This window comes from Hippopotamus amphibius, chromosome 3 (assembly GCF_030028045.1).
Source record: "Hippopotamus amphibius kiboko isolate mHipAmp2 chromosome 3, mHipAmp2.hap2, whole genome shotgun sequence".
Lineage (NCBI taxonomy): Eukaryota > Metazoa > Chordata > Mammalia > Artiodactyla > Hippopotamidae > Hippopotamus > Hippopotamus amphibius.
In genome coordinates this window covers 59,772,848-59,787,893 of record NC_080188.1, presented here as the reverse complement: position 1 = coordinate 59,787,893, position 15,046 = coordinate 59,772,848, and positions in this window count along the sequence as shown.

Below are 15,046 nucleotides of genomic sequence, written 5' to 3'. Positions count from 1 at the left end.
TAAGAATTAATTTAGTTGTTTCTATGTGTAATTTTCTTATAAATCAAAAAGTAGTAAGGTTATACAATGTTTTATTAAATGTGCTTTTCTTATGTTTGACCCACCTTTTAGTTTTTCTTTCAGATTCAGAATAAATTCTGTTCAGATATGGCTTTGCTATATTGGAAAAAATACATGGTAATCTATAGCTTTACTTTCCAACATTATTATATTCTGGCTTATAAAATGGTAGACTTTATATGACTGGAAATCAATTAAATGAGTTAAACAAATTTAAAAGAAAGGTGAATTCTCATAATTATTTATGTTATAGAAGAAATAATAATTGTCAGTAATAGCAAAACTGTAGTGTAATTTTTCAGAGTTTTATTTAAAAGTGTAGAAAAATTAGGAATATTGGACAGTTTTCCTAAAGAATTAGTATGGTCATATTTCCAGAGCTGAGCACTGTATTTTAAGATAAGATATTTAGAATTAGACAAAGAAGAGCAGCATTCCAGCTGTGATTTTTATGTCTTATGCAGCTGTGGCCCACCTGCCCCAAGCATCAGTGGTTTGGACACTGGACATTCTTGGCTCTGTAATATACTTGTTGGAAAATGTTAAAGCAATTAGCAGAGACAATTTCAAATGAGAAGACCCAGAGAATTATGTCAGTGAGGCTGTTGAATAAAACATACCATCTTAAAAATCTCTGCTTATTTTTTCTGTATAATATTAGTACAATTAAAAGAAATGCTCAATTTTGCCTGGAGTGAGCTATTTATAGTCCCTCAATTAATCTCTACTCCAATAGTTATTATCATTAGTTAGTATTTCCATAGCAATATACACTTTTTAACACAAGTGCTTTATAACAATTTTTAGAAATTTCTCTGTGATTTATATGGTAAAAGCTAATTCACACAAGATTCACAGGAAAAAACAACAAATTATATGAATCCTACATCTCATGTGGAAGTTAGCTTTGCTACAAGCCAACAGAGATTGCAGTTCTTGTTGAATCAAGGGAAAGGTAACTAATTTATGGAGGGTAACATCTGGAGTGGGCCAAAAATCCAGGCATAAACCTCTGTCTTCATTATCCATGGTCTTGTGCCCCGCAACGAATATCATAAAGATTCAGAATCCAATGGACAACAAAACCATAATGTGAACACATGCAATTAAATACAGCATCCGAACTGGCAAACATCACTAGTCTTGTGTAATGCGCCGCAACAAGGATGTGAGTTGGAAGTGAGATCCGATCCCCAAAGGTCAACAGAAACTGGAGCCTCAGCTCCAGGGTTGGATAATGCCCTGTTGAGGATTGACTTTCTGTTACCTGAGTCATGTTAAATTGTTATAAGCAATAGATTGCTTCTCTGGTGGGATTTCTAATACAAAATTGAAATAGATGCAATAATCAATGTACATACATGCCAATGGCTGTTTAAAAGTCAAGCTCATTCATTAGAAAAACAAAAAGTCTCGAAACTCTTAGATATGTGACTTTTTTAAATCTCAAAGGCAATTGCTTTCCACGCTCATAACTATTTTCTCTCCCCTATCAACTCCTCTCTTTTATCTTTATTTCTCAGAAGCTTCTGGGGTGCTAAGTGTTTCCTGAATCAGAGGCTCTCCCAAAAGAACTGCTTTGGCTCTCTCCTTTCTCTCACTTTACATCAGTAGGAAAGATTTGCCTATATGAATAAGATAAATCTTTTATCTCTTTCCTCTGCTTTTTCACTGTAATGAGGGAGAAAAATTGGGAGACTAGGAATTATATAGTGATATTCTAGCTGTTATTTTCTCACTGAAAAATATAGTTTTTTGGAAATCATTTACTTTTTCTTTGTTTTCATACAAAATGCCCCATTTCTGGGGGAGAAATGGATGTCCTCTATTTAGGAAGTAAAATGTACTAAGCAGGGCAAAAAGTAAGGTATCTGGGCTTGGAATATACGAATATCACTCTCTGCTCTAGTCACTAAAAATTAAAAACATTTAAAGATTCCAAACTTTCCTGTAATTTGCCCTCTAATGGATTATTGTAAAAGATACTAATACAATCTATATTAGAATGGAAAGGAAGGAAAGAAAGATGGAAAATAAGTTAATATATTATATTCAAACCCACAATCATCTTAAAAAGCTGAATTCAGCAAAGTACTATTGACCCATGTGACATGAATCTGTTTCCAAAAATATCTTTCATGTTCCAAACCTTAAATTCTCAGCTGCCGTTACCATCTGGCACCTTATTTTACCCATCTTTACACCTTTTATCTAAAATACAGAGAAAAGCTTCCAATTTGACAGAGAATTTCCCAATCTACATAGGAAGCAATTAAGGACAGTCAAGTTCTGTGAGTTCATGGCCTCCTGACACAATCTCCAGGATTAGTCCTTTCCTGCTTCAGAACCCTGGGGCAGGTGTTTGCACACAAGCTTATGTTGCTCCTAAACACAGCCAGTAATGACCACTGTTCTAACTTGTTTCCTTAAATCTCTTTATTACCAGTCAGACACAACACCCAGAACCACCAAATTCCTGTGTATGTGCATAGTTCCCCCAAATCCCAGTGTCCTCTTCCTTTTTACTACTGTATGGTTGAGTTCTACCACTATGTTTCCACCTTGGTCTCTATTTCTAAGTTTTCACTAGTTTCACTCATGATGCCTCAGTCCTTTTGAGGGACTGGAACTCTAGGTTTAATGATTGAGACTCACTGTCTCCTGCTCCTCACCAAATCTGGAGACTGAGATGCTACCAAGTCTGCTACCTGGGACCCTGATAAGTGGATAGATTTTCTAAATAGAAATACTTTCCCTTGAAATTCTGCTGTCTGAGGCTCATGTTATTATTTAATCTTTACTAACATAAGTATTATAGTATATCTAGGAATCGCTATTTCACATGAATTGTCTCATTAATGAGATATCTCTCTCTGATTCCCTTATCTGATTCTACACAATCTAGACTGTAAAATCCTTGAAATAGAGAACTATGGCATTCTTTTTTTTTTTTTTTTACACTACAGAGCCTGGCACAGTTAATGCTGTAGCTTGAAGGCATGAATGAATTAATTCCCCCACATGGCAGGCTGAATCATGGTTGTCCAAAGATGACCCTGCTCTAACCCCTGGAAACTGTGAATACATTATGTTACATAGAAAAAAAGGGACTTTGCAGATGTAATTGAGGCTATGGACCTTAAAATAAGAAGAGTAACCTAGATTATTCAGATGGGCCCAATCTAACCACATGGTCCCTTAAAAGCAGCAAACATTCTCTGGCTGGAGTCAGATAGATACAGTGAAAGAGGAAGGCAGAATAAGAACAGCAACAGGTAAAGTCAGAGGTCTCAAGTATGAGGAGGATTTAATATAAGTGACTGTTTGCATGAACTAGAAAAAGGCCTCTAGGATCAAAGGGTGGCCTGCTGCTGACAGGTAGCTAGGAAATGGAGTTCTCAGTCCTGCAACCTCAAGGAACTGAATTTGGCTAACAACATGAATGAGCTGGGAACTAGGTTCTTCTGCAGAGTCTCCAGTAAGAACTGCGACCCTGGTGAACGTCTTGATTTTAGCCTAATAAGACCCACGTGAGTCTTTGGATATACAGAAATGTGAGATAATTAAGCTGTGACTTTGTTTGTGGTTATTTTTTATAGCATCCATAGAAAACTAATATATCTCATTTTGGAGTTTCTCTGGTATAATTCCCTAGTGTGGGTCATGTCTTAAATAGATTCTCCTCCATATATTCTTGGATATCATGTCTAGAGGAATTGCTGTTAGAGGGACTAAAGATTTCCCCAATGCAGGCCTATTTAATATAAAATGTTTCTTTCCTTTTAATGCACTCATCACAGATGAAAACTCAACTTCTCTAAATGCACAAGACTCTTACAGCATTCACTCCTTGATGCTTTTATTCCAGCAATTGTCAAAGTTTAAATTATATAAAAATCACCTGGAGGGCTTATTAACACACAAATTGTTGGGCCCCAATCCCAAAGGTTCTGATTCATTAGTTCAGGGCCCAGAGATTTTCATTTCTATAACAAGTGCCCAGGTGATGCTAATGCTGCTGATTAAATGAACATTCTTTGAGGACCACTATTTACTAAAATCAAATGATTTCTTTTATTTGTAAAATATTAATCTTTTTATTCATGCTCCTTTTTATGAACCTATTTCCATACATAGGAAATAGTCATCTGCATATGTGCCCTTCTGTAAGAGAGTAGAAAAAATCAAATCAGCAAAGTTTTCTGATGATAAAGTAGGTTACTGAAATTATTTGGAGATTATTTATGACAATATTTCTGAAGAGGGAGGCTATTGGCATTTAAGGTAGGGTAATTCTTCAATGTGTCCAGTGTATTGCTCCTGGTCCTTGTCCATCAAATTCTCATAGCATTCTCCAGTCATTGTGATAACCAACAATGTTTCCGCATATTTCCAAACGCCCCTGTAGAGGATGTACAACACTAATTGAGAACTATAAATCTATGTTATTCATGTTTATATGCCATTCTTCCCTAATATTATTAAGGATTTTAAAATTTTATTCCCATGTTTTATTCATAAGTACTGGTTATTCGAAACATTTTAATTAACAGAATATATTACTATACTAAATCCCTGAGGCCACAACCAAGAAGAATATGTGGCTGGTACCAGGAATTGGCTCATTCAAAAGCATTCCTTCCACTTTTAAGTGTGCAGAGGCTGGAAAGTAAAAGCCACACTTACCAGACTCTTTGAAATTTCCCTATGTGATTTAATTTCCACCAATAGCTGCATCTTCTTGACCTGGAATCAGAAGAAAGACGTCCATGAAGAGGAACTAACCAGGAAACATCCATTTTATTCTTACACATTATACTAATAGTGATATATTTTGAAGTCAGAAACTGTAGCAATAGCTTCCTAATTTACTAGTCAACTTCCCTGACTCCACAGATTCCCACCATTTCCAGGCTAGTAGACTTCTGAACTGTCCAGTTGTACTCTCCAGATTTAGCACCCTTTCCTGGAAGCTGTGTGACTTTAGGACTCAAACCTCAAAGATCAGCCTTAAAGCAGTTTCTTTAGCATTCAGCCAAATTCTGTAAGTCATTTCATAGCCAGGAATAAATCCTCTTATTTTCAAACTAGCTAGCAAGGAGCCTGTTCTCTACCACAAAATGCCACTCAATACAGAATACAATTAGAACTAAATATTAGTCAAGAGAAAACCCATGGGTTTTAGTTTGTTTGTTTTTAAATCTAGAATCAAGGTAATTCAAAGGTAATTATTCCCAGATGCATGCATGGAACAAAAAAGTTATAACAGGTACATAATATTTCTTCTGGATGGAAATTTAATGGCAGTTCAGGAAGGCAAGAATAAAAAATATGTGGCTATCAGTGGGGTTGGAATTATAGATAAACAAACTAGTTTTGATCTTGGTAATTTCTCTTTATTCTCCCTCTACTTCGAGCTGTCAAAGTGGAACATATCTTGTCATTAAAGAATGATCTATTTGGCTTTTTCAGAACTTTCAGTCAAAATGCAGTTCTAAGTAGAATTTAAAGAGTACCCAGATAGAATACACCACTTTTTTTTAGTGTCCCACAGTGTTTAAGAATATGGAAGAAAAGAGTTAGATTGCATGTCTGGATGAATAAGGACACTGAACTAAATTATTGAAAGTGAAGTTTGATGCAAAGGTAGCCCATGAGAGCTTATCCAGCCTCACCTGCCTTAGGCTAAAACAGATATACACCCAACACACACAGCCACAACCCCTGGCCCCTAGGGAGGCAGAGACATTCTGGTGAGGTTTTGGGCATTGTAAATATTTTAAAACTGATTTATCAGCCAATCTAACTAGTGTCTAATGGGCAGTGTTATGCTATGATGGTATCTGATTTTCCCTTAAGAATCAAAACCCAACATTTAATGCTGGCTTTTTCCATAGGGGGCCAGCACCAAGACAGCATTAAATTATATAATGCTTAACTTTGTTAATTTTTCAATTTTTTGCTTGATGTTCTTCCTATTTTACTAATATTCTAAATGTGTCATTTATAATACACACATCTATCCATTTCTAACTATTCCTTTTTTTTTCACTTTACACACTCAAACACATGCACACACATAGGTGCACCACAGTTATGCTCACAGGAAGCCTTTCTGTACATAATATCGCGAAAGATTTGGGGCTTGAAATTTATTGCAATGCAAACTAAATTGTATATTAAATATCATTTCTTAAAATCTCTACAGATATTTCCAAAACTCATGCCTTAGCCTCCCACCATTCTGTTTGGCTTTCTTGTTGACTCTTTTGCTGTTGTTCTGGTTCTCCTTTCCTGGCTCATCCTTCTATTTTTTCCCTCCTCTTTTCTTCCATGTTCCTTCTCTTTCTTCTCTGCCTCACTCAGAGCCTCACCTCCCCCCAAACCAAACCAAACCAAACATTAACATTAAATCCTTAATTTTCTTCATACTCAGTTCTCTTTGCTTCCTACCCTTAAATTCAGCAGACTTTTTGCATATTCTAAGAATTTATCTAAAGAATTCCAAGATCTCTGTCTTATATTCTTTGATAATTAGGGTTGGGAGGTTGGAGGGTTGGACTGTAGGGATGATGTAGAAGGATTCAAGGAAGGTGTCATATTTTCCAGTTACACAAAGATTTATTTTTCAGTTATTGGTGTTGGAATAATACAAATATTTTTAAATTGTATGGTGAGATAACAAATATTTCAAACTAGAGAATTAGGGGGAAGATATAACTATAGGCTTTATATTGCAAAAAAATCAAATTAATTTTAGCTGATATTGGTTGAGTGATTTTTTCCATTGTGTATCTGTCCATAAGCAGCTCCAATCAGATCTTCATATCTATCTATGGATATGTTTTCAAGATATGTTTTCATAGCAAGCATGATCTAAAAAGGTATTAATATCCTTATTATTCTAATACTCTAATGTTTTTTACTTGTTTTATAAAGTTTAGCTGTTTTTTCTAGCTTCTCACTTCAGTGTATCTGTCACTGTCCTATAATTTCTTATGACATATTATTGCCAAAATCATTTTCTGTTTTCTAACCACATCACTTGACAGTAAGTCACTCTTCTTCACTTCAATACTCCATTCCAGCTGCATTTGGAATCCTCACAGATAATGAAAATGAACTTAATAGACTTGCTCCTCAAGTCTGGTAATGAGAAGGGAAAATTAAACTATCTCATTCAGGAGTTGAAATTATTAACTGTGAATTTCCTCATTTGTCTCATTTAATGAGGTAATTCATGTGCAAGCACATTCAAAACTATACAGTGTTATGCAAATGTTGGTTATTATTTACAATAATAATAATAACAAAACACTTTCTCTTCCCTATTGCCATAGTCTTCAGAAGCTAATTCAAAGCTAATTCAACGCATAAATGTCATGAACTGTGATTTCATTCACTAAAGGCTGGTCAGAAAAAACCTAACAAGACCTACTTTTGATGATAAAATGTAGTAGAAAAGGTATCTCTGGATGAGGTCCATTTGCAAGGATTTTTGAGATCTAGGAAGATGCTTCCTAGATGAAGACGTAAACATAAACAAATCATAAGGTGGGTACTCAATGACAAGATTTGCTTCAGGCTTACATTAAAGAACTAGCTGCCGTAATTCATTTGGACTGAGTCATTTCACAGAATTTACAGTGGCAGACACATTTGACTTTTATTACATTTTCCGAAAAGACAAAACAAAACAAAACAAAAAAAAACAACTATCTTATCTGTAAGATAAAGCAGGGGAAAAAATAAGTGGGTGTACAAAGCAAGCTAGTGTTTATCTGAAAAACTTCAAAGTTGCCCCCAAACCTGGAAGAATATGGTAGGGCCAGTGGCAAAGGGTTGGTAAGAAGGACAGAAGGTTTGGGAGTGGAAATTTGCCAAGAAACTCACAAAAGTGTCAGGGAGAAGAGGTGTCAATGCATGCCATAGTTTTCCATCTACTGGGAATCCCCAAAAGTCAAGATACCACCTTGGCTAAATATAGGGAAACAGTCCTAAAACAAACAAACAATCAACCAAAGCCTTCATAAAACATTTTGTGTTGTTTTTCAAAACAGAGCAGTTAATATCTATAGGGTAACTTAAAGTGTTTTGTAAGGACTAACTATGTCTGATCATTCCTTAATTCATGAATTCTCTATGCAGGGCTTTCACTTCATTTTAGGTACATGTGTAAAAGTAGTGCCAAATCCAAAGACCATGGGAAAACAACAATAACAGCAACAACCTGGTTGAAAGGAAACTATCTGGCCAATATTCTAGCTGTAAGGTCTTCATGACTCTGAATAGGCAGTTTATTGATTGTTGTTTTTTTTTCCCTCTCTTGGTGATTTGCCTCTCTGCTATTTTGTCAATATAGTATTTCAGTTTCAACCTGAATTTTAGGTCATGTCCTGAAATCTTCCTTTGACTCCTCTCAGTCCTTAAATCCCCTTTGGAATGTTACAAGTGCCATTTAATATGATTATTCCTGATCTAAACACCTACAGCACACAAGCTTTTTTATGTTCTCTTCAGGTACAGATGTACCCTGGTCTTTTGACTATAAATTGACTTCAGTTGCAGGAAAAAAATTATAAAAATGATGAAGGCAATAAGAAATAAACATAACTAGATCAGGGAAGAAAATCAAGAAAGGGGAGGTTCATAGATACACGCAGGAAGTAATCAAATTAACAAGGATTTTTATAATGGCATAATTAATGAACTGCAATTTTGCATTAGTCTTTAGCAAAAAGAAATATGGAGAAGGAATAAGGGCAATTATGCATTAATGAAGACTATGATAATAGAGTAGCAATATTAGAGAGCTGTAATAGAATTAAATTTTGTAAAGGAAAATTCCAGAAACACAGCAGATAAAACAACATAATGATATGAGCAGGTCAGTTGTGCTGAGGAAATTGCCCCTGCTAAATTAACTACAGTATTAAAATTTCAATTTTACTTGTAAAAATACAAAGGAAAAAAGAGAACATTATCATGACATAAATGTCATTTTTATTTCTTTATAATTTAAATTTTGCTATACTTTTCAAGGCTTTTATTTTTACTTTTTACAAAATATAAGTCTTTATCCCAAGACAACCCTGATAGAGGTTTACAGATGGGGAAACTAAAGGCTCAAAGGGATTAAATTATTTTACAAGGGTGCACATATCTATTAAGTAGATCCAGAGCCCTAGATCCCAGCTGGAGCCTTCCTCTGGATGCTAAATTGCTCTACTACATCACCACCTAACCTCAACCCTGGGTTAACCTGGACAATATCTATTCATTTAAATTTCCTTTCTAATTGCATTTAAGATGAATTTATTCCAACATTGCCACATTGGAAAAAAAATCACTTTTAAATCCAATTCATTTATTATTAAAAATGAAGTCAATAAAGATGATTTACTCTGGTACTGTTTTTTGGCATTTCTCCTTTTCTATTTCTAGAAGAAAGTAAATCATCACTTTTTGAAAGCGGTAAATTAAAACAAGAAAGAAGTCAGTGATATGTAATTGGTTCTCTCAGTAATATTGTGGTCACTCTTCACATGTAACAGTAAAATTATTCAGGTTTTTATGAGTATAGTTTCTCTCTTTACAGATAAGAATCAAAATATGAAGTTTGTTGGCTTTTGAGGGGTCTTGCTTTGGTAAAATAAAAATATAGAATAGAAGAATACAGTTTAGAAAATGAGATATAGGTAGCTAAGCAGGTAAGGCCAATTGCTGTTTTAACTATCAAAAGCTTTCAAAATAAAATTGCATTTTAAAATGAACTAATGATACAACTTCTTTATACAATTGTTTCCTTGATTGAGATTTTATACTAAGTAATATGTGAGAAAATTCAAGACTGTGATGTATTTTTGTTGAAACATAGGAATTAGAAATTGAAGTGAGTCTTTTAATAAGCGATTAGCTATCTTTCAATCATACAGCTGCCCTGAGGTGAATGGTTTGTATTCTAAACTAGAAAGGTAATGAAAAAGAAAAGCCATTGTTTTCCTCACGTAATACATCTTACATCAAAGAGAAATAAAATTTAACAATGTGGACTTTTAGGTGCTTACAATAAAAGATCTTGACTGTCAAAAATGTCATTATCATTGAAAGGAAGCCATTGGTCAAAACACTTGAGCAAGTTATTCCTTTGCCTCTATTACTAACTCTGTAAGCATTTTAATTTTTTGGTGAGATTTCGAATTAGCTTTTCTCCAAAGACTTTAAGACAACATATATAAAAGTAAATAAACCTTAACCATTATAAAACTTAAAATATTAAAACAAAAAAAGGAAATGGGAAAGAACAAAAGTAATAAAAAGCAACCAATATGGGACATAGTACTCAAGAATCCTACTAACCTGGTAAATACCAGTAAATAAACCAATACCACTGTCTATTTCCTGAGGGAATATGTTTTTTTAAATTAATTAATTAATTTAAAATAATTTATTGGCTGCCTTGGGTTTTTGTTGCTGCGCATGGGCTTTCTGTAGCTGTGGAGAGCAGCAGCTACTCTTTGTTGCAGTGTGCAGCCTTCTCATTGCGGTGGCTTCTCTTGTTGTGGAGCACGGCCTGTAGGTGCGTGGGCTTCAGAAGTTGCAGCACGCGGGCTCAGTAGTTGTGACTCTCGGGCTCTAGAGCACAGGCTCAGTAGTTGTGGCGCACAGGCTTAGTTGCTCTGCAGCATGTGGGATCTTCCCGGACCAGGGCTGGAACCCGTTTTCAGGTTCTCCACAGGCAAAAGAGTGAGTGAGAGACTCAAGCTGGACACTATGTAAGAATTGATTGCTTAATGCCTTTTTAAGACTGTTTGAAAATGAATTGGTCAATACAATCCCCCTTTGTTTATTAGGAAGAGGGGAGGCACTCAGGACTTTGAGCAGAAACAAAAGCAGATAGTAAAGGGTAAACAATTCCCTTCCCCCCAGCCCCCAAGGAAGACTTAGGAAAGGTGAGGAAAATATGAGTTCTCTTGATTTCAAATAGTTTCTATACCAGGAGAAGCTGGTGTTAAAGACCCTTTCTAAATGTTACAGGTGTTTGCATTCAGATGTGATCACACAGGTGCTGGCTGCCTTGGGACAGAAGTCATCCTCAGAAGCAATGTGTCATAGATTTTCCCTAAGTCCCCAAGCTGAACATCAGCTGTGGCTAAGCTCTTACATTTTTCTTCCTGGATATGAAGATCTCTCGGCTCAAGCCCATGATTGTCACTTTGTTACTTAAGTCAATTTAAAGTAAAACTGGAAAAAATAAACATCATCAGAAATTGCTTTACTGTGAATAAGGCCTGTCATACCGGATACAAAGAGATAACCAGGGTCCTATCAGGCCTATTTCCACTGCCTTAATCTCCTTAGAATTTGGGGCCTCCAAGTCCACTCAAAACAGTTCTGCCAAGAACAACCTAAGGGAAGCCCTATATCTGCCTTAATCCAGACAATTTTTATGCTAAGTATTTCTTCAGCAAAAATACAATGTGCAAGACTATTAATGCCCATCTCTTGCTGATCCCAAAATAGAAAGCTAACTGCTCTCTTACTGCCCTGCATCTTCCTCTGGATTTTTCTCACATCTTTTATTTCTGGGGCCTCTGCTCCAAGAAAATATACATTTCAAATATATAAAATCTCCATCAGTACACCTTGAATTCCATGTTGAAATATTTAGGTAGGCTTTACTGATTTTACCAAGTTGGTAGAATTCTTGAATACTATGTCCTGTACTGGATGCTTTTTTTCTCTGACACTTTTTGGGCTCATTATGTATGTGTTCCTATTAATTCTAATAGCAACCAGGTGGGGTACCTATTACTAGCTGTATTTTTTTGAGATGAGGGTTATTTCATTTACTTGCGGTCACAGAACTAAGAAATGAGGAAGCCAAGTTAAGATCACATTGTCTGACTACAGGGCTAGGCTGTTTCCTGTAATTAGGTTGCCATCCAGAAATTTGGGCTACAGTTTCCATAAGCACTGGATTATAAAGAACCTAATAACTGGATAGAGACTGGGAAAGTGAATTTATTAAGGAAATATGGTTAGATGGTGTTCATGAATTTAAATTCAAATCAGTTGTCAGGACTACATGTATCCAAGGAAACCGTTTCACAAACAAAATTGTATGCACTTGATATCTCATAGCATCTACTAGAAAAAAGGGCACTTAGTAGCAGCTTAATAGATGTATTATAATCAGCAAGACCTTGATATTTTAATTGTATAACTAATATGCATGGTGCCACTCCTTTCTGTTCCATTTTCCCCATCTATAGACATTTTGTCTGCCCATATTCACCACTTACAATCCAATTCAGGAATTTCTTTCTGTTTCCTCATATCTTCATAATGTGTAGGTCCACCCTTTGCTAACTTATCTTTATCTAACTCCCTGAAGTAGTTGTAAAACCTAGAATTTCTATCCCAATCTAAAACTTGCTAAAAACAGATCATAAGGCATTGGCTTGACAGGTCCATTTCCTGGTTCAGAGCAGATACTCAATATGCATTTGTGGAGTGGTTTTGGGGCCAGAGGTACCCCACCCCAATCAGACTGCTAGGCAAGGGAAGATGAGTTAATTCAACACTTAAAGGTATTTTTTTTTCCCTAGCCAGTCAGATAATTGTGTTCAGGAAAAATGATTTTAGTTACACTATTCTTTTTTTTAATTAATTAATTTTATTTTTTATTTATTGGCTGCATTGGGTCTCTGTTGCTGCTCATATGGGCTTTCTGTAGTTGCGGAGAGCGGGGGCTACTCTTTGTTGGGGAGAGAGGTGGGGCTACTCTTCATTGCAGTGTGCAGGCTTCTTATTGCAGTGGCCTTTCTTGTTGTGGAGCATGGGCTCTAGGTGCACAGGCTTCAGAATTTGTGGGCGCGGGCTCAGTAGTTGTGGCACATGGGCTTAGTTGCTCCACAGCATGTGGGATCTTCCTGGACCAGGGCTCAAACCTGGGTCCCCTGCATTGGCAGGCGGATTCCTAACCACTGCGCCACCAGGGAAGCCCACGGGTAAACTATTCTTATTTCACCAATGTTAACAAAGAAAGGGAAAAAAATATGGGCAAAAGGGAAGATATAATAAAACCACCACATAAAAATTGAGAGGTTACAGTATGTGAAAACTGACCAAAATAATATAAAGTGGTTAGTGATAGAGGCTATTCAAAATCATTTTCTCAGAATAACAGAACGATGCTTGCAATTTTAAGGCAAATCTTTTTGTATGTTTTTATATGGCTACATAATTGCTATCTGCTTTTCTATAAAGTAGATTTACAATGTTTTGTGTTTTAGGTAATATATATAAATTCTAAAATGCTTAGTTTAGTCTAAGATTAGGTTTTCAAATGGTTCATTCCCCAGAGTCCTAGGGTCCTAAAGAAGGGAATGCCTACAAGAGGGCAATTTGGGGATGAACGTCAAACTCTACGGTCCTATATCTCAAATGTGTCCCTCATAGAAATCTACCTGAAAAAGGTTTATAAAAAATGGTCTTGCTACTAGTATTTTAATCCAGTTATGGAGCTTGTTTTTCCATTAACATGTTATTCAAATGTTCTTAAACACTTAGTGAATTGCAGTTCTCTTACAGATTTAAAGACTTTGAGTTGTTCAGTTAGTGAATATTTAATAAAATATTTAATAACATTTTAGTAATATTTAATGATATCAAACTGATATTTCTGAAAATATTACATAGTTCATGAATTATAAAGGTGTTTCTAAACTTGCATATTCAACATTCGCTAAATCTTAGAATTTAACAGATTGTATTAATTCTGCATCAAACTATATGTTGTATATGGCAATGGCAATTGAGCATGATGGTTAAGAGCTCAGACTCTGTAGAGCCAGTTACTTTGTAGGGCCAGGGACTTTGGATAATTGATTATATGTGTCAACTTGATGGGCCATGGGGTACTCAGGTTAAATATTATTTCTGGGTGTGTCTGTGAGGGTGTTTTTGGATGAGATTAGCATGTGAATCAGTGGACTCAGTAAACTGCCCTCCCCAATGCCCTCCCTCATCCAATCTTTTGAAGGCTTGAATAGAACAAAAAGTGAAGAAAGGAGGAATTTGCCCCTTGTTTTTCTGCTTCACTGCATGAGCGGGAACATCTCATCTCATCTTCTTTTGCCCTTGGACTGGGAATTTACACCATTGGTTCCCCTGGTTTTCAGGCCTTTGGACTTGGACTAAATTATATCACCACATTTTCTAGGTCTCCAGCTTGTAGACAACAGATCTTGAGACTTCTAAGCTTCTGTAACTGTGTGAGGCAGTTCCTCATAATAAATCTCCATTTATTTATCTTTCCTATTGGTTCTGTTTCCCTGGAGAAACTTGACTAACTCATTGGTCAATTTACTTAACCTCTCTATGTCTTAGTTTATTCATGTATAAAATGGTAATAATAAACCACTTCCCATATAGGGTTATTGAAAGCTTCAATAAGAGAGCTTATGCAAATCATTCTTAGAATTTAATAGGTGACTCAGAAAACTGTCTTGAAAGTATAATAGCTGTCACTTTGAGAGTGTTTGCTATGTGCCAGGCAGGTAAATGTTAGCTGTTTTATCTTGTTATTTATTTATTCAAAAGAAAATGATAATACTGTGATCATTTACTTGTCAATAACCATTGGCAGTAGTGTATTAAACAGTGTTAGAGCAAGCAGGCACATATGAGATTACAAGTAATAATGCAATAACGTCTTTTTGTGATAAGGAATGCTTAGCTGAAGGTCTGTAGTTATTAGCCTTTAAATAGCTTTGGATGTGCTTTGGTTCTAATTTACTTTATCTTTTAAGAAAATGAAATACATTATACAGGAATTTCTCTTCAAAATAAAATCCCACCTTTGTATGAAATGGGGGAAATTTTTTAGATGATAGTTCAGTTGTCTTGCATTTAGTTGAACAAAAGAAATATTGATTTCTAGCACAGGCATTTTGCTCTTCATTATGGTAAATAATATGGC